This window comes from Talpa occidentalis, unplaced genomic scaffold, assembly GCF_014898055.3.
Source record: "Talpa occidentalis isolate TD23 unplaced genomic scaffold, MPIMG_talOcc4v2.1 talOcc4.6, whole genome shotgun sequence".
Taxonomy (NCBI): domain Eukaryota; kingdom Metazoa; phylum Chordata; class Mammalia; order Eulipotyphla; family Talpidae; genus Talpa; species Talpa occidentalis.
Window position 1 is genome coordinate 31,474,467 of NW_023604972.1, and position 27,422 is coordinate 31,501,888.

A 27,422-nucleotide genomic window follows, 5' to 3' on the forward strand; every position below is an offset into this window, starting at 1 on the left:
GGAGTCTGGTCTGTCTGTTGACATTCATTGTCCTGAATACAGAGTACTGAAATCAAGATGTTGTGAAAGAATGGTTAAGAGAAAGTCACCTAAGAGCTCTCAGATAGAGGAATTGAAGGTGAATTCACCTAACTGAAGATGAGTAACATTAGTCTCCCCAATAATACCCCCCCCACACATACACACACACACACACACTTCTAGTCCCTGTTGCAAAAGGGAGGCCTAGAAATGGTTGGGTGTCAGAAAATACAAGTCTTAAGCCTCAGGCCATCCCCCTGGTCTAAACCTATTCCTGGAAGGAGATTAGGCAAATTGCTTTTTATTTGTGGTCTTTCCTCAGAATGGTAATTTTTTGAATAAAGACATCTTGATTGAATACTCCTTTGTATTTCTTTCTCCTCTTGGTCACCTTTTTTCTCTGGCATCGATTTCTCTCCACTTCCCTACATCCTTTTCTTCTTACCTCATTTATTCCTCTTTCCTCTCTTTTCCATCTTTCTCTTGCCCCAGGCATCCCATATTCTTTGTACATTTAAATTTGAGTCTTGGGGTAAATTCTTGGAAGGGAAAAATCTTATAGCTGGACTTACCATACTTTATAAGGTAGAAATATTTAAACTTTCTTTTTGTTCCTCATTGTGAAACTGAGACAGGCATTTTTGGTTAGTGCCAGGGAGCACCGCATCAAGATCCACCTCATGTCTTGGACCTTTAGGAAGTAATTCAAGATCCGAAATTAATTGTTATAAAACTACATTCTTTGAGAGATTACTGTCTAATGCAAGGAAATCCATATTTTTAGCCAGAACTCATCCTTGGAAGCAACAGTGTAACACTCTTATTGTAAGGCAAACTCCTGATCATGTGAAATAAGTGTTCTGACTGTTCATGAACCTTTTCCTTATCTACTCAGACATTGTTCAGTGTCGTCGGAAAATATAGTAAACATGTGAGTGGAGTCCTGAAAGCAAAATTTGGGCCTTAGCACATAATCGTGAATGAACAAAATGGCCAATATAAAGTTATAAGTAGCCTTCTTATCCACATACAATCTTGTCCAAGAATATTGGACTTTCTACCAAGACTGGACTCTTGTAAGGACAGAAACTGTTAGGGGGAAATGATGTCCTGAGTTAATCCCATACAGGCTTTGTGGACTCCACCCCCACTCCAGACTAAAGCCATCAAGACTCTGGGAAAGACAAATCCCATCACCACCAAGGGAGGGTGGCTGGGACCTGAGGGTGGAGTTGGGCAGCCAGGTTGGATATAAAAAACCAAACACGTGGGCCTTGGGCTCTCTCTGGCTCGCGATCGCTCACCTCCTGGCTTCACCGCTCCTGGCTGGCGGCCAACTCTGAGAGCGCCATTTTGGGATTCCTGATCGGCGGATTGGGTAGGACTCATTTAAAACTTTGTCTCCCACTTTTCTCCCAGAGCTGTACATTTCCTCATTTCCCCTTCCCTTGTAAATAAACCTTTTATTAACCTTTCACGTGTGCCTGCAGTAAAGCATTGATAAGTCCTTTTAAGCGCGCGGGTGAGGACCCACAGTCAGGCACCCCGTTTTGTATCGGGGTTGCTCTACAACAAAACCATGTCTTAACCATCTTTGAACTGAAGACTATGACTGACCTGCAAGAGGTATATTATAAATAAGTATGGTACGTATGTAAATATTTGATGATTTGATGTAGCAAACTAGACCAGACTGCTATGGCTTGAATGTTTGTGTCTCTTCCCCACCTCCAAATCCATATAATGAAATGCTAATGCCCTATGTGATGGTATAGGAGGTGAAGCCTTGGGGAGGGATTAGATCATGAGGACAAAGCCTTCATGAACAGATTAATGCCTTTATAAGAGACTCTAGAGAGGACCCTTGCCCCTTCACCAAGTGAAGGGTACAGTGTGAAGTCTGCAGCCCAAAGAGAAGCTCTCACCTGACCATGGGTTTCAGCCTTCAGAACTGTGAGGAATATATTCCTGTTGTTAAGAAGCCACCTACCAAGTCTTGGAATAATTTGAGTCAGCACAATCTGTGAGATTGTGCTGAGTCTTGAAGGCTAGATGGAATTTGGTAAATGACAGGAAGAGGGACTTACTAGGTGAAGGTATCAGTCTGAGCAAGTAACTAGTGTGTGTTCACGAAAAGCAAACAAGAAACTTAGAAGGAACTAGAGAGCCCCACTGAAGCTGTGGAGCTTATCACATGAATGATAGGAACATCTGATGATATTTTATGTGGTTTACTAGAAAGTAAGTTGCAATGAAAGAATGATGGACTTAAAACCACAAGTTCAAGGTTCTTGTTTCAACCTTGCCACTTACTATGAGAACTTAGAGTCATCACTGCACATTCCTTGAGCCAATTTGGCTTATCTGTCAGATAGCAACTACATATCAGAGACTCATGAGGGTAAAATGAGAAAATAGATGTGAAAAAAATTTTCAGAAGCCCTCAAAAATTTTCTCAGAAATTGCAGTGATATTATGCCAGCTTGATGAGTATGCTTACAGGTCTGAGCAAACTGAACTGCAGCAAGAGAAATGAGACATTAGAGGCCAGATTGTTTCAGTATCATGAAGCTACACAGAAGAGAATTTGTACTACGCTGTGTGTGGATAACCAGCGGAGAAATACTCAACACAAAAAAAATCCACAAAAATGTGTCATTCAACACATACCATGATGCTTGGTTCCTGATGCAGATGCCACCAGATTGTCATCATTATAAACATCAATTCTGAAAGTGCTTGTACGCCACCTTCTCACAAGGGAAGCTCTGTCTTTCATGAACTCAGGGATGAGGCACACACCAGAATTCGGAGCTCATTTTTTATCACTGCTGCTTCTCTTGATGTCTCTGCTCTGTGATTTGTTTTCTTTCTTTCTTTTTTAAATGTGTGTGTGTAGAAGAACTGGGGTGAAGGCCAGAGGTGCAGAGGGTGAGAGGATTCACCACAGACAGAATAGGGATCAGAACTGGCAGATCTGCTGAAATACACTGCTGAGGGGAGCAGCGGGTGAGAGGTCTACTGAGCCATACGTGGGTCAGCTCCCTGGCTGGGGATCAAACTCAGGCCACAGCAGTGACAGCACTGAAACTTAACTTATAGGCCACCAGGGAGGCCCTGTGATTTCTTTTTTGAATATCTTACTCTGTCTCTCCAGAACTCAGTTACTTATAATATGAAAAAAACAACTAAGAGGGTATAACATTGAGCCATTACTACTTAGCAGTAAAAATATCTTTTGAAAAAGAAAAGAATATGCCCTTGTGTTTGCTCCCCGCTCTGTGGACTTAGTACTATTATTTTTTCGTGTCTTTTTATCTTCCCTTTAAAGTCTGAAAATAGGCTGCTTTCCTTCCTATCTGTTCACCACATTAATTGCTGTGGGCAGAAAGAACTTTCTTCAGTGAAGGTCTTCTTCCTTTGTTTGGTTTTCAACCTTTTATATACCCCAGATTATTTAACTTCTTAATCTTCCTCTTATTGGTATTGAGAGATGTCCTTAGTATTACTCAGGTGGTTAGATATGGAGACTGAACTGATCCTTGGCTAATGTTATAAAAACATGCATAGTTTTTTGCATACATTAACCTTGTGCTGTAATCTGGCCTTTTCCAATTGAATAATGGGTGCATATCCATTGCTTGATTAAAAAAGATGTTCTGAGCACTGCGATCTCTGTGTGTTGGTGTGTTGAAAATCACAGACTTGAAAGCATTGATGTGTTGGAAAACACTTGACTTCTCGTCAGAAGATATGGTTCTGCAGCTAACTCATTTAATGGCCTTGTTTTAGGTTGTTTTGGGGTTTCTGATACAAAATAAAAGGATTGAATTGGATCAGTGGTTTTCATACAGCATCTCTTAAAGATTCTGAACACTTAGGACCTGACTGCTTTAGATGGCTAAGAGGTAGGACTCTGACTCCCAAGGTATCTTGCAGGTGCTTCAAGTTTCTTGTTTCTATATACTAGGTTTCCGTATAAAATTTCAAACAAAGTCTTCCAGAATTAAAAGTGTTTGAAAGCAAGTGAGCCAAATGAGTCTTAATATCTCTAGGGATTTTCTGTGAGCCTAAGACTCTGCAACAAGAAATAAGAACATGTATAAGCATGGGCTAGATGTGTAATATCGGGTTCTGTATCAGTCATTCAACAGACATTCACCAAATTCTTTGCAAATGGCGCACAGACCTCTCCTGCTGCCCGCTGCTCCCCTCAGCAGTGTACTTCGTCAGTCTGCCTGCTCTGCTCTCCCCTCTGGCTCTGGTGAATTCTTTCATCCTCCCGCGCTTTTGACTGTACCCAGTGCTTGTATAAATAAATTTTAAAAAAAAGTATGTCAAATTGTTTGGTAGTCCTAGAAAATGCAGAAGAAAAAAAAAGAGCACCCAACTCTTACACTTCTGATTTATTTTCCTTGTATGTTGTTCCTTCCTGTATACTGTGATATTTTATCATAGTTACACATAAACACACACAGTTTTATGTTTAGACTTTCCATTTAACATTAGAGCATAGATATTTTCCTAAGGGCAAAATCCAGTATATATTGTACAATTATACATAATTGGCATATAGCATGGTGCCTGGACAATCATAGATGCTCAGAAAATATTAACTATCAAATTATTTATTAAACGAATACCATGACAATGTAAAAGTTCTGTTTCTACCCTTTCTGTGATACTAACACTCATTGCCTATCTTCTATAGATGAATGTATGTTTACCATAGTATCCATCAACTCCACTCCTAAATGAATCCCCATCAGAAACACATACATATACACACCAAAAGACAGGTTTAGAATGTGATAGGGACAGTAGTAATAACAGACCTAAACTAAAAATTACCCCGATGGCTCTCAATGTATGTTGAGAGATAAATGCAGGTACTCAATTGCTCGATGAGTGAATGAATGGATGGTATGTGTGGGGACATCTGTGAATAGGGGGGCTGTGTGGGCTCCTGATGGTCATTCTGGCATTTTCTTTATGATAGTCTGCTAAGTGGATGCCTTCTTCCTGAGTTCTTACACAGTTTTATAGAGGAGAAAACCACAGTCTTGTACTTTAAATTACATTAAGAATAATTCTGTAGCAACTGCAGAAGAAATTGTATCTGAATAAGTAAAATATTTCCTATTTCGCTCATAACTAATCTTGTTGAACATCTTCTCATGTGCTTAATTACTATCTATATAGCTACTTTGGTTAAATGTTCAATTCTTTTTCCCATTTATTCATTGGGTGATTTGTTTTCTTATTAGCTGTGAGGTTTGTTTTTTTTTTTTATATATATATACTTCCGACACAAGTTCTTTATCAGAAATGTGATTTGGACATATTTTCTTCCAGTCTGTGACTTATTTTTTTCTTATAACAGCATCTTTTGAAGAATAATTTTTAATTTTGATGAAGTCCAGTTTATCAATGTTTTCTTTTATATATATTGATTGTGCTTTTGGTGTTGCATAATCCAAATTCTCAAAGGTTTTCTTCTAGAAATTTTACAGTTTAGGTTTTATGGTAGGTCTATATTCCATTCTGAGCTCATTTTTGCATATGATATGTGATGTGGATCAAAGTTCTTATTTTGCACATGAATCAATGTTTTCTAGTAATATTTGTTGAAAAGACTAATGTTTATTTACTAAAATACCTTTATATCTTTGTCAAAAATCATTATCAGTAAATAGACTCTGTTCTGTTCATCTTTTTATCTTCTTATTTAACTTTTTGCCAGTACTGCAGCTTTATAAGGCTTGAAATCAGGCAGTGTTATTTCCATAGTTTTGTTTATCTTTTAAAAAATCATTTTGGCATTCCCATATTAATTTTAAGACTCATTGATTTCAGCAAAAAAGTCCTGATGAGAATTTGTGGTTGTGTTGAATCCATAGGTCAATTTAGGAGAGAATTGGCAATAGTACTTTGTCTCCCAATCTGTAACTATGGTACATCTTTTAATTATTTAGGGCATCCTTAATTTCTGTTATCAATGTTCATAATTTTTCAATATACAGGTCTTTTATAACTTTGGTAAGATTTATCCTAAATTTATTGTATTTAACAAATGGCACTGTTTTCATAATTTCAATTTGTTTGTAATTATCACATAGAAGTATAATTGATTTTTAATGTTAATCTTGTATCCTGCATTCTTGCTAGAGTAATTTACTAGTTCTAGTAACTTATTTGCAGATTCCATAAATCCTTATATTTTATTAAGATAATTCACATACCATAAAGTTCACTCTTTAAAAGTACACAATTCGGTGTTTTGTTTTTTAGTATACAGAGTTATGCAACTGTCACCACTGTCTAATTTTAGAACATTTTCATCATCCAAAAAGCAAATTAATACCCATTAGCTATTAAGCCCCATTCTTCCCCTCTCCATAGCCCCTGGCAATCACTTTTTGTCTGTCCTGCTGATTTTTTTCTTTTCCAGAATACCACATAAATAGGGTCATACAACATGTGGCCTTTTATTACTAGCTTGTTCACTTAACATAATGTTTTCAAGGTTCACCATGTTCTGGCATGAACAAATACTCATTCCTTTTTATGGCTGAATAAAATTTCATTGAATGGCTATAAATCCCATTTTGTTTATTTGCTCGTCAGTTGTTGGTCATTGCATTGTCTCTGCTTTTAAACTGTTATCCATAATGCTGCTGTGAACATTTGTGCACAGGCTATTATGTGACGATTCCATCAATTCTAAATGAGTTTGTTATAATAAAAATATTATGTCTGTGTAGAAGGAAAATAGATGCAAGCTTAGAGAAGAAGCAATTATGGAGAGATAGGATTATCGCTTTTTGGAGAGATAGGATTATCACTAAAGATTTATAGATGAAATGAGACTAGAAAAGGACCTTATAAGATGGGTCAGTTTATATAAACACATGAATTTGGGAGGTGGGGGAGTGGGATTATTTTGGGTCACAGGAGACCATGAGAGAAAGAAGAATGAAGTCAAAATTCATGCCAGAAAGTGGTAAAAAGTAGACACTCTAAGCACATCAAAAGCAATGATGAAATGTCCTAAATGCCAAGCAGAAATGCATGGACATGATTAGTGAGGACCTCAGGAGTACTACAGGTCTTTAATCCAATGAGAATCCAATAAGAATAAATGTGATGTCTTAGGAATATTTATCTCACAGCAATATCTACATTTTATTAAATGTGGAGAATTTGTGAGAAGAATACAGTTCTAAGAAACAATTGCAACATGTTCATAAGGTAACTAGTGAAAATGTAAAGAAAGAAATAAAGACAGCATAAGGACAGACAGACCAATAGGATAGAATAGTGGGCCCAGAAAGAAAACATTGCATATATAGTTAAGTGATTTTGAACAGGAGCACCAAGACCATTTAGTGGGGAAAGGGCAGTCTTTTTCAACAAATCATGCTGGGAAACTGTATACCCACTTGCAAATAAATGAAGATGGACTCTTACTTCCTACCATATATGAAAAGCAATTCAAAATGAATCAATAGCTTAAATATAAGAGCTAGGGAGAGTAATTTCATAATCTTGAATTTGGCAGTGATTTTCTTTTCTGGATATGATGCCAACAGCAGAGCAACAACAACAAAAAAAATTAGACTTCATCAAAATTAAAACTTTTGTGTGATAAAGGATACTACTGGGCCTCCCTGGTGGCACAAGGGGTTAAGCACAGCACTTTGAAGCAATCCGCAAAGTTTGATCCCCAGCCCCCAGCCAGGCCAGCCAGGGAGCAACCCATATGGTGCAGCAGATTTCTCCTGTCTCACCCACTGCTCCGGTCAGCAGTGTATTTCAGTCAGTCTGCCTGTTCTGTTCCCCATTCTATCTCTGTGCATCCTCTCACCACTTGCACCTCTGGCCTGTACCCCACTTCTTATATGCATAAATAAATAAATAAATCTTTAAAATAAATAAAGGATACTACTGTATGAAAAGATGAGCAAAAGAAGGGGAGAAAATATTTTGCAAGACATATCTGATAAGGGATTGTTATCTAGACTATATACAGAACCCCTACAATTCCTCATCAACAACAGAACATGATTTTTAAAAATGGGTAAAAGACTTAGACATTTCTCTAAAGAAGACATACAAATGGCCGATAAACACATGAAAAGATGCTCAACATCACTAGCCAGTGAAATGCAAATCAAAATCACAATGAGATACTACTGCATTCCCATAGGGTTACTAAACAAAACAAAATAAAAACAAGCAAAATACAAGTAGGGACATAAACAGGCATTTGTATACCCACGTAGCAGTGTTAGTCACAGTGGCAACCCAGATGCCCATTGAGAGATGACTGGATTAACACAATATGGAATATACATACACAAAAGGGAGGAAATTCTGACACATGCTACAATGTGGAGGAACCTTGTAAACATTATGCTAAATGAAAGAAACCAGTCACAAAAGGACAAATCCATGATTTCACTTGCATTATATACTAAGAATAGTTAAATTCATAAAGAGAGAAAGTAGAATGGTAGTTTCCAGGACCTAGGAGCCTGGGGCAGGCTCTGTGAATGCACTGCCTCTGAACTGGACACTTGGAAGTAGTTAAAATGGCAAATTTTATGTTATGTATATTTTACTGCAATTGAAAAATATATAGTGCTTGTGCAATAAGCATTTGCTCAATGACTATATGGTTCAGTCAACAGGATTTGATAGGGTGTAGGAAAGGTAGGGGCCAATGGGACTGGCAATAAGGTGTAAAATCCAGCACTATCATTGACAGGAATTGGAAAATGGTAGATATATTGAGTCATTTGTTTTCATATGACATAATTATACGTAACATAACCAAAGTGGAAAAGTTTTGGTTGAAAGTTAGAACTTAGGTAGAAGATTAAGACTGAAAATAGACATTACCATAGTAGATGGGGAGGATTATTGGGGCTTTGGTGGTGGGCATGATGTTATAACATACATTTATAGAGGTGTGAACCTGTACCCCTAAAACAGATGCCGTGTTGTAAACCAACATTACCTCAATAAGCATAAATTTAAAGAAGGAAAAATTACTATAGTACTACTAAAACCAAGAGGAATTGTGCTGATTTTTCCCTGACATAACAGGAAATTAAGCCATGCTGCCTTTTTGGTCCGCTCTGGAATCTTCTTCACAGGGTGAAGTCCTATTGTGTTTAAGGGCATGTTTTTAGCAATTCTTTAACATTTACATGGGTTCTTGAAAACCTACTAAGCAAACCAAGGTATGAAAGCACATCTTGGAATAAAGTTACTTTTTGCAACATTGACTGGGATTTTTTCCCTATATATTTGTTATGAAAAATATAGACATTTTAAGCAAGGTGAGTTTCATAATAATTAAAATGTGTCACTCTGTTTTCATTAGATAGATAAAATGGCAAGATTATGTGCTTGAAAAGATACAGTAGAAGTATGGGAAGAGACTGTAAAAGCTTATTCACGCCTATCTGACCAGATGTGTAAAGCAATAAATCTTGGGATTTGTCAAGTTAAGACTTTTATCAAAACCAGATAAGATGGCTAAAGGTGGGGCGACCTGAATTTGCATAAATCACTTAAAGGATTCTTCTGTTTAGGAACAATTAAATATTCTTGAACTTAGAAACTTGTATTTTGTGAGATGTTGATAGATTATTTGAAAGTTACTTTTACTTCTTTGAAGGAACAAGAAATAGATTAACATGTTTTGTAGTTGTACAGACTCATTAAATATCTGGTCACATCTCCATAGTCAAGCTAAGTTCTTTGAGGAATGAAATTGCTCTATTTTGAACAAAGGTATCAGATAAACCACTTGTAAAGAACTTACAATCACAGGAATACGGTCTTTCTGGACAGTGATAGCAAAATACTAATTGAAGGTCACATTTAAAGTGCTCAGTGTAGAAAGGACAATTCTACCCAAATGAATCTATTTAACCACTCCCATGCCCACAAATACTGTATTTGTGGAATACATGTATTCCAGAACAATGTCAAATGAATATTAAAATTAAATACATAAATTATACAAAGGCCTGTATATCACGAGTGAAAACATATAGATAAATCAAACAAATGAATGAACAAGTAAAACAAAAATAAAAATAAATCTTTAAACTATAAGACCAGTTAGTGGTAACCAAAAGTGAAGGGGGGAGGGCAATTGGGTGAAAGGGGAAAATTATGTGGTGAAGGATAGAATTGAACTTTCAGTGGTGAACTTAATGTAGTATATACAGATGTTGATTTTTATTTTTTTTATATTTTATTTTATTGTATTTTTTTAATATGCTAATCTTTCTGAGGAAAATAAAATGACTGTAAGGACACTTTGCCAATGTGAACTGTCACTGTCAAAAAAAGTACTACTGCTTATACATATTTTTTTTATTTTTTTTATTTAAATAATAAATTTTATTTTTATATTCCCCATACATTTTCAGATGTTGATTTTTAAAAATGCACACCTGAAACCTATGTAGTGTTATAATTCTGTTACGACAATAAAAGAAAAGAAGAAGGGAAGGCAGGAGAAAAGAAGGAAGGAAGACATTGTTAGTTTCAATCATTTAAAATTTAAACCTTTTGTGCTGCAAAATATACAGAAAAGATATTTGCAATATATGACAAGGGTTTATATTTGTAAATATGTAAAATGCATAACATTGAGACTATTTTCAATCAGAGAGAGAAGAGAGACAGAGAAAAGAGTTAAGGAAAGCATCTGATATTGGTGAGGGTGCAGGAAAATCTCACATATTGCTAGTGAGAACTGAATTGCCATAGCCCTTTGGAAAGTAATCTCTCAACGTTTATTAAAATTTAACCATTCAACAACCCAGCAATCCCACTCTTTGGAATTTATGTTGTAGAAATAAAAGATACTATGCACCAAAATATTTATTTTAGCATTGCTTGTAGTGTTGTAAAAAAAAAAAAAGCTGTAACAAATGAATGTCCATTAATACTAGAAAAGATGAAATAAATTATGGTACAACTATTAAAAAGAATGAGGTAAATTCAAGTCTAGGACCTGGAGGTATATGCACAGATTAGTGACAGGGATACTGTCTGAGAAATGTGTGGTTAGTTTTTCCTTTGTTGTGCAATGTCATGCACGGGCCTAGGGTATGGCCCAGTACACAGCGGGCTGTGTGGTGTGGCCTGTTAGGAACACTGTCTTTTCCGTGGCTCATCATCAACCACAACATCAGTAAGCAATTCATGCCTATAATATATCTATGCTACATAATGAAATGAAAAAGCAATTACAGAATAATTTGCAGATATGATCCTTTTTGTTAAAATACATTAACAACCAGTATACTTTAATACCTTTGTATGATTAATTTACAGAAAATCAATGATGAATATGATTAATCTATTTTTTTACACCTAAGGTCCATTGATTTGCACACAAAGACTTACAGAAAATTAGTAACAAAAATGGACATTAGGTGTGAAGAATTGGATTGATGATAGTATTTTTTTTAAGATTTTTTTATTTATACAAGAACTGGGGTACAGGCCAGAGGCACGGGAGAGTGAGAGGACTCACCAGAGACAGAGCAGGAAGCAGAGCAGGCTGACGGACAGAAATATACTGCTGAAGGAAGCAGCAGGCAAGACAGGAAAGGTCTGTCCCGCCATGTGGGTATCTCCCTGGCCGGCTGGGAATCGAACCCACGTTGTAGAGGCTACGGACAGCTTCACAGCATGGTGCTCAACCCGCTGCACCACCGGGGAGGCCCGATGATAATTTTTCATTCATGACTCACCACCTTGTCAGTAAATGCATCCTCGTATCATTTCTTTTGTGGCTTCCCAGTAATTGATTGTATGAATATAAACTAATATGTTTAATCAGTTGCCTGTTGCTGAACATTTTAGATAGTTGCAAAATGTATAGTTTTGTAAATGATTCTATGTAGCCATTTTTGTGTACTTTCCAGTGTTTTTTTAGCATAATTTTCAAGAGCTGAAATTGCTAGGTTAACAATTTCATGCATGTATATAAACAGGCATATGTATATTGATAGATATAGAGTTATACAAATATATAAATATAGGTACCTTTTATATTGTTATATACTATATATTATTATATTATTTATATTATTTATAATATATAATTTATATTATATTATATTATTTATATTTATATTATATATTATTATATATACACATATATAATATATTATGACATATCATGTTGCATATATAATGTTCTAGTTATTTAGTATTGTATAACATACTACTGTCAGAACTCTCTACTTTTTTTTAACCTAGCAGTATATATACATTGTTCTAGTTATCTAGTGCTGCATTGCAAACTACCCCAAATCTTAGTACTTCAACAACAACTTTTACTTTTCTCATGAAAAGTCTAGACTGCGCACACTTACGATGACTTATTTATGTGCCATTTGGCTTTGACTCGGGAGGCTGTACTATGCTATTTCACTCATGTGTGTAGTTCCAGGGCTGGGAAGGGTCAAATAGCAGGGGGTTGGGACAACTGGGACCCCCTGGGTAGCTTTCTCCATCTACATGTGGTCTCTGGTATGTTGACTTCCAGGTAGCCAGGGCCCACAGCAGCTTAAGGCTTCAAAGGATTGTGTCCCTGTAGAGCTCCAGATAGAAGCAACGCTACCCTTTCTTACTCAGCCTTAGTGACCAAGCTGTGCGCACCACTGCTGTGACTGAACCAGCCCACCTGGTTGAGGAGGGCACGTGGACTCACACCCCCCAATAAAGGAGCATCAGTGTCACATTGTGGAAAGAGTGTGTGAGATGTGGGTGGTATTGCTGTGACCATTTTGGAAAATCCAATCATACATTTTTAGGACTTTTGCTACATACGGCAAAAAGCCACTCCAATTATGTACTGTGATGAGAATGATTTCTCCTGAAACTCTTAAATAAGGATATTATTATTCTCTGACATCTTTGCCAGTCTGGCTGGCAAAAATGGTGTCAGATGGTGTCTTATTTTTTTAGTTTACTTTTCTGGTTAACTACTGACATTTATTGGCGATTTTTGTTTCTTTTGTGAGCTGCTGGTTCACATCATTTGCAGAAATAATAAGAGGGTCGTAATATCTGAAATTTTGAGTTAGAATCTTAGATAACAACTAGTTCAAGCCTCTCCTTTTACTACTAGGGAAACCAAGTCACAAAAAGCCCCAATTTCAAGAATCTATAAATTCATTCAAATTTTATGTCAGATAATTCAGAGCTTCATATTGCTAGTAAATGCTTTAAATAGTTATGGAGCAAGTGATTAAAAAAAATTTTCCAATTGGGACTGTAGTGAGTTGTAGAAACCTTGTGAAATGGAACCCTGGGCCTTCCCTATATATGTAATATCTCCTAGGAAAGGCTTCAGAACTACTCCACAGTACATTTCCAATGCAACGGTATGTGGGTAATGCTGGTTTTGCTTTCACATACTCAATGATTCAAATGCCGTGTAGGGTCCTGGATACACAGTGCCCACAAAGCAGACTGCCCTCCTGGGGCTTCTCCTCCTCTGCTGCTGTGATGGAGATTAAACAAATAGCCACAAAAATAGATATAAAAATCACAAGTGGCAATGATTATCCTCAAGAAAAAGTTCAGAGTGCATGCAGCACAACATCGGGGTCTGTTTAAACATCACTGAGGAAGTATTGAGCAATAACAGGTAAGCTGAAACCTGAAAGTTGAGTAGAAGATAAGCAGGCAAGAGTTAGGGGAGGGTATTCACTGAGGAGGCCAAGAATTAAAGAAAGGAGGGAACTTACTGTGTTGGAGAAAATGAAAGGAAACTAGTGTGTCCTGAGGGGAGTGAGCCAAGATGAGGCGGGAGAGGCAGGCCAGGTCAGAGCAGGTGAGACATAATAGAGATCTTTGCTCTTATCTGACCTACTTTGTTAAATGATCCCTTGGGTAGCAAAAAAAGAAAGGGCTGGAAGTAGGTAAGCACATAAATGGGTTTTGGTTATCCAATGTCTTGGACAAAGGTGATAATGGTGGGTAGGCAGGGATGTGACATATTTTAAGGTAGTTAGGGCCTCCTTCACATTTCAGTACTGCGTGATTCCTCATGTGTCACAGGGGACAGCAGTGTTTTGCCTTTCTTGATAGTGTCCTCTTCTAAATGTGTCCCAAGCCTGTCACGGTGACTTCAGTGTGGTCACGTGGTACTGAGGCGGCCCAGGGTGAAGAGTGTTTTCCAGTTTGATGCTGCAGCAGGTGAGGAAAAGATGCTTCCTGACTCCTTTTTGGCTTCTCACTTCTCCCTGAAGCAGAGGAGAAATAGCACGAGGCAGACCTAGGATTTCTGAACAGAATAGAATTGAGTGGTTGGAAATGTGGTTGGGATGGGATGACATCTAGGTCCTTGTTTTTCAGAGAGACTATGTTCCCCACAGTTATGCCAGAATTTCATATTTTCTCTGCTGCAATTCCCTGAGAAATTCTTTGCAAGAAAAGTTGCCTTACATGAGAAAAAATAGGTAACAGTGTCATTAAGCTTATTTAATTGAATTGATTTTATGCACAAATATGTATTGAGAAGCCACTGTGTACTAGGCAGATTTCTGCTTTCATTGAAAGAATGATGTGTCATCAAAATCACTTTTTCCCAAAGTTTAGCAGAAATGAGCCTAAAGTACCATCAAAATGCATTTCAGCAAGACTGAACCTGGAGCAAATTCAGGTTATCTTTGCACCCTCCTTTCCCTTCCCCCTAAAAAGTGTCTAAATCTAGCAATAGGATGGATATTGTCAGGTTAGGTGGACCTTGTAAAAAACAAGTTCATCTCACACCAGTGAGAATGGCACATATTCAAAAAACTAGCAACAACAAATGTTGGCGAGGGTGTGGAAAGGAACTCTCTTGCACTGCTGGTGGGAGTGCGAACTGGTCCAAACACTACGGAAAGCAGTGTGGAGATTCCTCAACCTACTAAAGATACAGCTTCCATGTGATCCAGCAATTCCACTCCTAGGTATTTACCCAAAGGACACAGACACATTAATTCCAAAGAGCACCTGCACCCCTATGTTTATAGCAACACTGTTTACAATAGCTAAGCTTTGGAAACAACCCAAATGCCCAAAAATAGATGACTGGATCAAGAAGATGTGGTACATATACACCATGGAATATTACTCAGCATTCAAAAAAGATAAACACATGCAATTTGCAGCAACATGGATGGAGCTGGAAGGGATCATGCTCAGCGAAATAAGCCAGAAAGAAAAAGAAAAATACTGGATGGTCTCACTCATAGCAGGAATCTAGAAAACCTAAATAAGGGACCAGGAAAAAGAATAACTATAAGAAAGAAAAAAATCAAAATCCACAAACAACTATGAACCAGAGACACACTTTGGGGGGGGGGCGGTGGGGAAAGGAGGGATTGGGGTCAAAATCAGGGGGTTGCAATTGTATGGGGAATATGAAAATTAAAAAATAAATTAAAAAAAAAACAACAAGTTCAGCCACCATCGGTGAGTTAGCATTCAGCTTCAGGATGTCTTGGACTCAGCCCCTCCCCCAAACCCCTATGTGTTAAGAACACCAGACCAAGATAAAAGGCTTATCTTAGAATTATTCAAAACTTACAGACTTCTGGAATAGGAACACTTTAGAATGGACATCAGCTCTACTGATGTTTGTATGTAAAATAAATCAGGTAAAAGTCATGCCCTACAGAACTTTTCAAAGAGAATTAAGTTTCATATAGTTTAACTTCATTTTTTCCATTATTCATTCATCTAACAAAGCATATACTAAGTTCTGAGAATACAGCTCTGAGGTATAATAGTCATTTATTAAATATGTATACCCTTCCTCGTGCCAAGATATCTCAGTGACATCATTTCCCAACCTCAAGAAGTACGGAAGATTGACAAGGATGCAGGCAGTCAGTACCCCGATAGAGATAGAACAAACATCTGTCATAGCAGGTGTTTGCTAGGGGGGCATCTAGCACAGACTGGAACTGGGAGAATAGGGCGCCCCCAGACACATTCCCTGGAAGAGTAAATACACTACACAAAAACCAACAACATCGTTTTGCTGAGCTCAGTATGTATTTTTTATGTTTTGCTTTATTTGCCTCTTTCCCTGATGAGTTGGTCCTAGGACACCACCAGAATTTCAAGAAGAGTGTAGTGGCTGAACTGAGTCACAGAGTTGTTCTTTCATATAGTCAACCACACTCCTGATCTTTAAGGAGATTTTTAGGCTGTGTCTTCTGCTCCTTTAGTTCTTTCCTCTTTCTCTTAGAAGCTTTTTCCTAAGTATAGGTGTGTTTAGCTATGTTGTATCCCCAAGAGTTAGCACAGCTGTGTTTAAACCCATCAGCACATCCATGATGGTTTGGGAGACATCCTTTCTAAATGCCAGCCTAATGGGTGGACCTGCAGTATGCAGATGGAATGGATGAAAGCAGTGAAGTTTTCCAGTCGGCTGGTCAACCATTGTGACAGCTCATTATAGAACTTTTATGTCTTTCTGGGTCCTTTAACCCTGTCTTTTAACCAGGGTGGATTTCTGCCCATTGCAACCAGAGCATCGTCTCTAAAAGAGATACTCAAGGCACAACTTTATGCATCTTTTTATCTGACCAGCAGTGCAATGGCTTAATTCCCCATGGTGAATTTCTATTTCTGCAATTCCATTTAATACATTCTTATAGAGGTTTTCCATTTTTGAGCCACTGAAGGGATGACTGAATAAAGGTAACTGAGGTAAATTACCCTTTGATTCAGCTGTTCCTGATTTCATCAAGGAGCTTTTATTTCCGGTTGCAAACCAGCATTTCTCGTACTCAGTAAGTAAATATATAACTAGCTACTGCTCTGGTCCTAGCATGGTTTATAGATGCTAAAGATGTGAAGATATTAAGACATGAACCTTGTCCTTTAGAAGTTCACAGTTTACTGGAGAGATTGACAAATAACCCAGGGATCACAATATAGTAAGTACTGGTAGGAGCAATACTGGGTGTTAATGAGACATGCAAGTGCAGCTCCTAGTCAGCCTTTGGAGAGCTCTGGGGTGTGGTAAAGAAAGCCTTCCTATAGTATCTGATACCTGCAGTGAGCCTTGCAGGTTAGTAAAAGTTGGCCAGAGGAAGAAGCTGAAGAGAGTTTACCATGCACATAGCCAAGCATGAGCAAAAATAGAAAGAGTAACAGAGTCCAATTCTTTCATGCTAAATTACAAAGTTTTTATATAAAGTTTTGTTCCCTGAAGTTATTTTTCAGAAGAAAGAGACTGCCTTGTGTTTCAGATATTTAAGTGTTTTATTTATAGAACACTTCAATTATTTTATTTTGAACCACAAAGAATTGTTTAGGAAAGACACAATAGCCTGAAACTGCCTTTGTCACTGATGGTTTGTATGCTTACGGAGGTCATCTGACAAAGGAAGCAAAGAAATTCAATAAAGATTTAGTAAATGTTTGGGGGTGGGGTGGGAAATGACTTCACAATCACAAGTCTTGGATATCATTACAAATAAGCCTTTTAAAGATCGCTTTTAAATGAAATGCAATTAGTGGTTACTTTGTGCAGATGATGAGTATACACCCACAGGATGAACGGAAAAATAAAATGGATCGTATTTTAAGAAAATGAATTTTTGTGGCTTGAGATAAAATTTCCAGTGATAGCATCATGTACAAATGAGGAAAATATTTCCAGTTTCAAGATAGTAAAGCCATTTTCACTTCCTTCTCCTTTTGCAAATTCCCTAAATAAAGAGAACAAGAAACAGAAATGTAGACTTCATCTTTGATGATGCTAGGAGACGTGTGTAACCCTAAGCTAGAATTTATGAAGACTGAAAAGCAGTGGAATAATATAAGAGATCAGGAAGGTCAAATATAAGTCCCACAGTACACGCATCCAAGGAACCTGTGAAAAACTCAGAAATAAAGGCCTCAGGGTCCAGGAGCCACTTGGGAGGCTAAGAATAGTGATTTATGAGACAGTTTGTTCCAGGATAGTTGCATCCTTGTTCCTCACCCCCTGCCACACAGATAGGTAAACAGCTTCCTTTACTCCCACAGAAACTCAGAAGTTTATTCTCTGGAGGAGGTAAACCTGAGGACCACAAGACTCTGAGCTATGAGCTATAGAGGAAATAGGAGTGAGGAGCTCTACCTTTGACAGTGAATACCTGCATGCCAGATAAGATCTACCTCTAGAGAGAATGAACCACCTTGGAGATACCAACATTTAAGAGTCCTTAATCTGGAAAGACTCCAGGGTCCCCTAGAATCTATTCTCTCCTCCATCCTTTTTTTTCCCAATAGAATGCCCTCAAGTATTGGCAAGAGACATGGCTGCCTGAAAGGAGACTACATTTCCCAGGCTCTCCTGCATCTGGGTATGACCACTAACTAAATTCTTATCAGTGGTGCTAGCTGTTTCTACTCACTCTTAAAAGAAAACTTCCTTTCCTTCCCCTTTCTCTTGCTCCTTTCTAGAGCAGGATGTGGATGTGGTGCTGGTGAGGCAGTCTCACTATGAGGACAAGGACAAGGCCCCACAGCACCCAGTGAACAGTGAAATAGAGTGGCATTATTCACTTGTCCAGCACCACCATTAATGATGGGATGTTAAAGAGAAATGGACTTCTGTACCTAGGGGTCTCTTTGTTGTAGCAACTTAGCCTATCATCTAACTAATACACTAAGAGTATAAAAAAAGGAGCCAACTGGCTTTTGTCCAAATGGTATAGAGAAACGTTCTAGTTCATATCATGTGGTAGCTTCAAATCAGCTTTTTAGTGCCTCATTATTAAATATGAATGAACAGTTAAGAATTGTTAGACATTTGATTAAAACATCCAGTGTGACAGATGGAACCAGAGTGAAGACAGGAAATGGGAACTCAAAGGAATCAGAAGCAGTGCAGGGAGCAGAAAAACTTCAAAGAAAATGTAGTTACATCCTCAGCGAGATAAGCACAAGATACTGCATACATGAAAAAAGAGCAGGATGAAGCCGTTCATCCAGAGAATAAAGAAGAACTCTTGGAAATTAATCTTTTAAGAAGCAGATAATTCATTAAAAGGGTTAGAAGGTGAAATTGCAGAAATTTCCCAGAAAAAGGATAGACGACAATAGGAAGAAAAAATAAGAAAAAAACTATTTCATTAAGTCCCACATAACACTGCTATAAAATCCCAGAAGAGTGAGAAAAAAGAATAATAGTGAAGGGATTCTCAAACAAGTTGTATATTATTGATTTATAAATCATCAGTGTTGAATAATGCAGTATTTTTAGATTAATGCATTAGTTAATTAAATTAATGTGACCTCTTTTTCAGAACACATTTAACTCTACTTCAGCTGTGTCCCTAGATTATTAAAGATGCAAGCTGTCCCCAAGGTCTCACAAGACTTGAGTGCTAGAGGCAGTAGCCTAACTGGGAAAGTGCTGAGATTTAGATCACTTTATATTTGATGTGTTCTGGATACTTTAGAAGGTCCTGAAAGCAGTGTGAAAGAGAGAGTAGCCTAGTTCCTACCAAAATTCACACAGTGATGGTTTCCCCAAACTCAGAAGGGGGTTTTCATATTCTGGAGAAAATAGTGTTGACCTCATGATTCCCAAATTTCATATGTGAGTGCCGAAGCAGTGTATGATGTCATTTCCTGAAATAATTATAAATGTTATATGTTTAGGAAAGAATACGATGGGTTTAGTTTTAGACATAATGAGTTTGAGGCATCTATGATAAATCCAAGTAGAGATCCAGTGTACAGTTATGAAAAATAAAAGTTGAAAAGCTTTTGACATTTTTTTTTAATATTTTATATAATTCTTACATCATTCTTCATCTTTGCACAATGTATGCATTTTCATTTTGGTTATATTCCCCATACAATTGTACCCCCTCCTTATTTTGACTCTAGTTCTTCCTCTCCCTGCCCCTCTCCCCACATAGTGTTTCTCTGGTTTATAGTTGCTTGTTGATTTTGATTATTACTTTGTATTGATTAGTCTTTTTCCTGGTCTCTTATTTAGGTTTTCTAAATTTCTGCTATGAGTGAGACCATCCGGTATTTTTCTTTTTCTTTCTGACTTATTTCGCTGAGCATGATCCCTTCTAGCTCCATCCATGTTGCTGCAAACTGCATGTGTTTATCTTTTTTGATTGCTGAGTAATATTCCATACTGAAACTTAGCTAATAAACATTTTGGTGTGGCTGAGTCCATTGCTAAAATTCTGAAATACTCTATACTCATTGGTTAGTGGTGCTTTCTCCCAAACTCCAAATGCATCTACTCTTTTTTATCCTAGTGGTTGTAGTCCTTTCTTGCTCTTCCCACCCTACCTCATAGTCCACCAACTGGAAGGTTAACACCTGGCCCAGACATGGGCTTCCAGGACCCAGTCCCAACCCTGTAGTTCTCTCTGCTCTGGTCACTAATGTGTTTAATTTAGACCCTCTTGCATCTCATGAAACCCGAACATATTTCCCACATATCCATGACTTGATCTGTTTCATGACCTTCCATAATCTGTTCTCAAAATCAGGCACCACTGCTCTCTCAGTTCCCTCTGATTCTGATAATCTGAACTACTCTCTGCTCCCTGATTCCCTGCATTTCCTCACCTTTGTTTTTTTGAGTTCATTACTCAAAAAGACTCCCCTGATCTTAGAGCATTGGGTTTTTTATTCATCCTTCCAGGCCAGATCATTTTTGTCTTCTACTAGAAGGTCTTCCTCATCTAGAAATGACGAATCCCTCCTTAAAACAGCTATCTCCTGCTCAGAGATCATACCACACTCAATCATATGTTATGGGCATCTTAGTGCTTTCTATAAATTCCTTCTCATAATTTGTTAAATGAGTGAGAATATGAATCGAAATTAAAAGACTCCTACCAGTTACTAATGGTATGCAGTTGCTTGCAGTTTCAGTCGCTTCTCTAGAATGTCTATATAGAATAAGTGCAGATTTCTCCCAAATCTCCTGGGTCTAATCCCTATAATATTTCATGACAAAAAAACCAAAACAAAACAAAAAAAAAAAAACAGAATAAAATGACGACAACCATGAACAACCAAATATGGAAATATTTGCTGATTTTCCTGAACTAAAACTTTTGTTACTTTCAGTTGTGTTTTGGTCATCTCTTTTTAGTGGAATATGATAATAGTAATTTTCCATTTTCTGTACTGCCTTTAACTTAATTAATCTTTTAGAAACACTAGAGTGGAGCTTTTCTTCCAAAGGATGTTGCACTGTTTGCTGCAGCAAATCAAGTCCTGTTGTGACACTGGAAGCAAAGGATGAGTCATTGCTTTGGCTGCAACCAAGTATTTCCTGAAGTCAGAGACAAGAGCAGAATATCTAATGATGTCTTGCTACCCATAATCTCGCTCACTCACTCAGTCTCCTCTTGTCCTTCATCAAAGTGAAATAAAAATCAACTTCCAACATTTGGTTGAGGTAGCAAGTAATGTGCACTTAAGGTCATTGATAGGGAGACACATTTATTTTCTTGGTATTTATCTAATTCCTCCTGCCCACTTCTTTGAAATAAGACTCAGGCAAAATGCAGGCTGTGATGTGTACCTGATGTGCTGGCTCTGTCTTGCATGTGCCCTGTGCAGACACCGTGGAGAGGCAGTTGGGCAGGAGGCATTGGCCAAGATCTGCAGGACACATAAGGCCAGTCCCAACCTGCCAGGCTGAGCATCCAGCCAGATTTCATTGCTCCACCGCACAGTTTTGAGCAAATGTTCATTTTTGTCAGACATTACAGAGGAAATCAAACTTCCTTGAGAGGCCATTTCTCTATCCTTAAACTAGAAAAAGCTGAAGTCTCTAATCTCTTCCTTCTTATATCCCTTCCTTTTTCATTGATAGCTGTTAATGAAAAGATTATCTGTCCTCACCTGAGGCCAGAGGTGAATGCAAGTGAAGGACAGAAATGTTGGGGCCACGGGGGAGAGCAGGACTCGGGGGACAGTTACCTGCCCCATACAGCATTTCATGGAGCAACTGTCAGGGCAGAACCCTGAGTTGGATACTCTATTGACCGTTTTCTCCCTACTGGAATTAGAACTGTGCCAAAAGCCAACCCAATTGGGGACATTTTTATTTATAACATATCAAATGCCCCGCTGAGCCCATCCAGTAGGCCTTGCACCCCTACATTGCAGTGTCTCTCACTGGGATAATTTGCCAGCTGGAGGATCTATATAGTTTGACTGGGTGACTTCACACTTCAGTCAGCCCAGGAGGTAAGTGTGTGGAATGTGAAAGAAGGACCTTTTGGACTTGCCCTCTGAAGTGGGGCAAAAGGAGAAAAAACAGGCAACCAATGTTACCTTTCCTTATCTCAGAGTACGACCTCCAGCCTCTTGCCTCTATGGCACTGTTTTTCTACACTCGTGTATCCCCTACCACTGTTATTATTAGCAAAGTACCTAAATTCTAAACAAAAAGTTAAGAGTGCATTCAGAGTTGGCCCTCCGAGCTCTCTGCCCTGGGTCCATCATCTGCTATTGAGGTGGTGGGAAAATTAAGGTGAAAACCCACTGTGATGTGAGACCCTCTTGTACACCCTGTCCTCTCTCCCTCATGAGCAAAGAATGGGGGCCCAGGTGGATCAGTGCTTCGTCAAGCCCTTGTGTCTTCCTTGCTCGGTCTGTCCTATACGATGAAGCACTCTTCTCCTTTTCTCACCTGGCTTTGTTTCCTACTGTTAATCCTACCTGACACCATATCTGTCACCTTTCTAGCTGTGTGATTTAGGGATTAAGGGGCAGCTGACAGTAACTCAGCATCTGAAGAAAAGACCTTTTGACTTTCAGAGTTACCTGAAGGATCTCAACCCCTCTCCTTCCCCCCAATGGGTGACTTCCATTTAATAACTGGAAAGAAAACCCTTCTGGAGAGTTCTATTGTGAAGCTGGTTGAAAGGGGATTTTGCATGAGATACTTCATATTTACAGCATTCCACAGTGTTTTGTCAGGATAAATCACATGGGAGGGTGGATTCTGTGAACTGAGGATCCCATATGATACTGTTAGAGTACAAACTGAAGGACACTCCGGGGACCCCAAACCTTGCGTGCTCTGAATAGATTCTGCCATCCACCACATAAAGACAAAGAATATTCTTATTGTATAAGATCTTTAAGAGAAAAGAACTTTTTTTTTAAGATTTATTTATTTATACGAGAGTTGGGGTACAGGCCAGAGGCACGGGAGGGTGAGAGGATTCACCAGAGACAGAGTGGGGAGCAGAACAGTGCATCTGCTGAAATACATTGCTGAGGGGACCAGCAGGCGAGACAGAAGAGGTCTGCCGCGCCATGTGGGTATCTCCCTAGCCAGCAGGGAATCGAACCCGTGCTGCAGAGGCTGCAGACGGCTTCACAGCACTGCGCTTAACGTGCTGTGCTACTGGGGAGACCCTAGAAAAGAACTTTAATGAGAGAAGAGAAGAAAAGATTATAGTTTCCCAGTGAAACACCCAGTGTTACACATCCCCTTGTAGGTAAATGCCCAGCCAAACAGGGCCAGCCTGATATGAGGCTGCTGAGGCCCAAAAGCTCACCACAAGTCTAAGACACCTTCTGGTGGGGACCCTTAGGAAAGAGGCAGGAGGGACCAGGCAAGTGTGGAAGGAAAGGAGCAAAACCAAAGCACAAGTCAAGATAGAGGCTGCCATTGTCAGCCTCCCCACTGGTCTCTCACACAGGTCTTTTCCAAATCCCCAAGCAAGTCCAAGGCTCAGAAGCAAGTGTGGCTGCTTCTTCACATGTCTTTGCTCCATGTGTTCTGCAAGTCTTCTCTCCAAGACTCTTCCCAAGCTTCTCCCCTTCGCTCATTTCCCCCTTTCTTAGGTGGGGCAGAGAATCTGGAAGCTCCCTTCCTATGGAGATTACACTGTCACAATACACCCCTTCAACCCCCTAAAAATAAATGAATAAAACATCACAGCAGGGCCAGAATGTGGAATTAATCTTCCAGCTGGCAGGGTTGTGGGATCCCATTAGAGAATTCCTCACCTGTCGTCCCGATACAGACTCTTCTTGCAGACAGACCGGGAACGTAATTTGTTCCCACTGGGCAGGAAGGCGCGTGTGGAGGGCAGCACACCGCAATTTGGTCTCACAGCTTCCTTCATGCAGGCTTTTAGAAAATATTTCTCGAAATAATTCCTCCTGAGTCAGCTCACTGACTTACTAGGAAAACTGTGGCTCATACATGAAAGACTCTGTTTTGAACTTTGGAAAATCAATCTGCTCACTTTTAGTGAGTTAGAATTATAACTCAGCAGGAAGTATTTCTTTATCAAGTGTTCTTTTGCTCCTGCCACTACTGGGTAGGACACATAAGGGGTGCTAGAAAGCCAGGGCCAGGTACCCTGCCTTCATGGAGAGTATAGTCTGATTGGAGAGATAACATGAATTGGTAAAAATTAAAATGCAATTGAGGTTCCACCATGCATTATTTTTTCCCTTTTAAAAAAAAATTTATTTATACAAGAACTGGGGTATAGGCAGATGTGTGGGAGGGTGAGAGGATGCACCAGAGACAGAGTGGGGAACAGAACAGGCAGACTGACTGAAATACACTGCTGAAGGGAGCAGCGGGCAAGACAGGAAAGGTCTGCTGCCCCATGTGGGTTGCTCCCTAGCCTGGGATCGAACCCGCACTGCAGAGGCTGCGGACAGCTTCACAGCTCTGCGCTCAACCTCCTTGTGCCACCAGGGAGGCCCTCCCTTTTTTTTCTTAATTGAAGTACCATTGCTTTACATCCTTGCTAGTGTTTCAACAATACAGGATTCCCACCTCAGGTGTAGTCACCGTAGCACTGCCACCATGGAAGTGCCTATACTCCTCCACCAAAGTCCATTTGTGTTCTCTGACCCCTCCCCCTCCTCCTACTCCTCTGGATATCTCAGGTCAGCTTTCAAGAGTTGGTTTTAATGTTTGTCTTTGTCAGACCCTTTGTTTGGTTTCTCTGTATTCAATCAGTGGCACCATGCGGTATTTTATCTTTCTCCTTCAGGCTTATTTCGCATAGTTTAATCCTTCCAGATTTATCCATGTTGCTGCAAATGACATGAGTTTATCTTTTATGCATGCATTATTAAGAGGCACTAACTTTAACTAAAACACCAGGCACACCTGCCTTGGCAGTTATCTTTCAGCGTCAACTGAAGCCTCCATCTCCACTATAGCCTTTTGGATCATGTTGGAGGGAGGATGGTGTGTCTCTCAGAACATTCTGTTTGTCCTTTTCCCCAGAGCCTTGCACATGCCTGCAGAGTTTAGTACCTTTATTAGGAGATGGGTTGATTTCTAGTCCTCCTAGAGAAAAAAGTCTGCCTTATCTTTGATCTCTGATTTCATGTTGTATTTGTCTCTTATTGCCTGTATATCTGCTGCATTACAAAGATTACCTGCATGTGTGTGTGTGTCTAGGGTTGAAGACAACTTGACAGAGGGGTAGCACTATACAGAATACTCCCATATGCCAGTGAGATTTAATGTCTTCCGAGATTGGATAAGGACACCTTATTTACATTTTCAGTGTAAATCTGAATTACTGTGGAATATCTAAAGCTCCGTAGCTTTCTCATTTCATACTTCTAACATTCTTTTTGTTGCTTCTCTTCTCTTTTTGTATCCTAATTTGTTTCCATATTTGCAACCCACTCTTCTCCTTTTCCTTCTCCCCCCATCATCTCTTTTTTAATTTTTCACAGTAACTGGAATGTGCCACATAAAGGCCCAGACATACCCATTTGTGGAGTCAGTGAATTCCTTACTACAAGCTAGCACTATAGTAGTGGAAGGTTTAGCGCGGTAAAGAAAGAGAGCCAGGCTAAATTTCTCAAAGGGTGGGGGGGGGGCGGAATTTCTTGCGCCCCCAGGTGGGATTCACTGCCACCCCAAAGTGGGGATCGGTGAAGTTGCTCACGTTGCCAGGGGGAGGCAGGCTTTTATAGGGTGTGGAGAGGTCAGGTGGGAAACTGGGTTTGCGCCGTGGGAAAAGATTTGTAGGGCTGGGAGAGGCTTATTGTCTGAATTTTCTAGGTGGTCTTCTGCATTCCTGCCCCCGGGTAGGCTTCCTGGTGGGCTTTTGTATTCAGGCCTCCAGCATCGACCTTTCAAATAGCTAATGTTTTTGAGTGTTTACTATATCCTGGGCATTCTGCTAAATGCTTTTATTAGCAGTTTTTAATCATTAAATGTCAGTTCCAAATGTATTGTGATTGTCCCAATATTATGGACAAGAGAACAGAGATTATGAAACTTGCCCAAAGGCTCATAGCTTATCAGTAAATTAATTGAGACTCAAATTCCAGAGCTTCTAGGGCTCACATAAGAGTAAGCAATCAGTTGACTGGTATCATTAAGACCCTTTCAGAATACAGCAAAATGATGGAGAGCATGGTATTTGCATTGAGACTGACTCAGCGCTGACAATTAACTGGCCTGTAACCCCAGGCAAATCTTTTCACCTCTCTGAGCCTCCATTTCCTCATCCATAAATGTGGAAAATAGTAACTTACAGAGGGGTTGCGAGATATTATGTATAAAACTTTAATCTTGGCATATAGCCAAAATTTAATAATACTTACTAGTGGTATTATTTGTGGGAAAAATCATATTTGCCATCTCTGCTACCAGCTTCATTTATTTTTTTTAAACTTTTTTTTTTTAAGATTTATTTATTTATGCATACAAGAGCTGGGGTACAGGCCAGAGGTCTGGGAGGTAAGAGGATTCACCAGAGACAGAGTGGGAAACAGAACAGGCAGACTGACTGAAACACACTGCTGAAGGGAGCAGTGGGCGGGCGAGTCAGAAGAGGTCTGCTGTGCCATGTGGGTTGCTCCCTGGCCAGCTGGGGATCGAATTCATGCTACAGAGGCTGTGGATTTGCCTCACAGTGTGGTGCCCAACCCCTTGTGCCACCAGGGAGGCCCTACCAGCTTCATTTAAATGCAAACATATTTTGGGCCTCCCCTGGTGGCGCAGACAGTTGAGCACTACGCTGTGAAGCTGTCCACAGGCTCTGCAGCACTGGTTCGATTCCAGCCGGCCAGCGAGGGTCCTGTCACGCCTGCTGCTCTCCTCAGTAGTGTATTTCATCTGCCTGTTCTGTTCCCCGCTCTGTCTCTGGTGAATCCTCTCACCCTCCTGCACATCTGGTCTGTACCCCGGTTCTTGTATAAAATAAATAAAAATAAAATCTTTAAAGATAAATAAATAAATGTAAACATATTTTGAACTGTCTCTGTGTCTGAGTAACCACAGGGAATTTATCATTAATGAATGGGTGGTAAGAGTCCTTAAATCCTTTCATTTCTTCATCCTGTAAAGCTTTTGGAGGTTAGTTGAA

The 27,422-nt window shown here is 39.2% G+C and overlaps 1 protein-coding gene across 7 annotated transcripts in view; it reads left to right on the plus strand.

Moving 5' to 3' along the window:
• The window catches only part of CRACD (capping protein inhibiting regulator of actin dynamics), a 213,489-nt gene that overhangs the window by 129,705 nt on the left and 56,362 nt on the right, over positions 1-27,422 (plus strand). Inside the window, exon 1 of one of the 7 annotated variants that reach the window (XM_054688274.1) lies at positions 16,834-16,856. The exons of 5 other annotated variants lie outside the window; for them this stretch is intronic. The gene's annotated coding sequence lies outside the window, so the exon portion shown is untranslated. Of the gene's footprint in view, positions 1-16,833; positions 16,857-22,078; positions 22,297-27,422 lie in introns of those variants that run through there. One more of the 7 variants, XM_037530669.2, reaches the window with a different exon arrangement.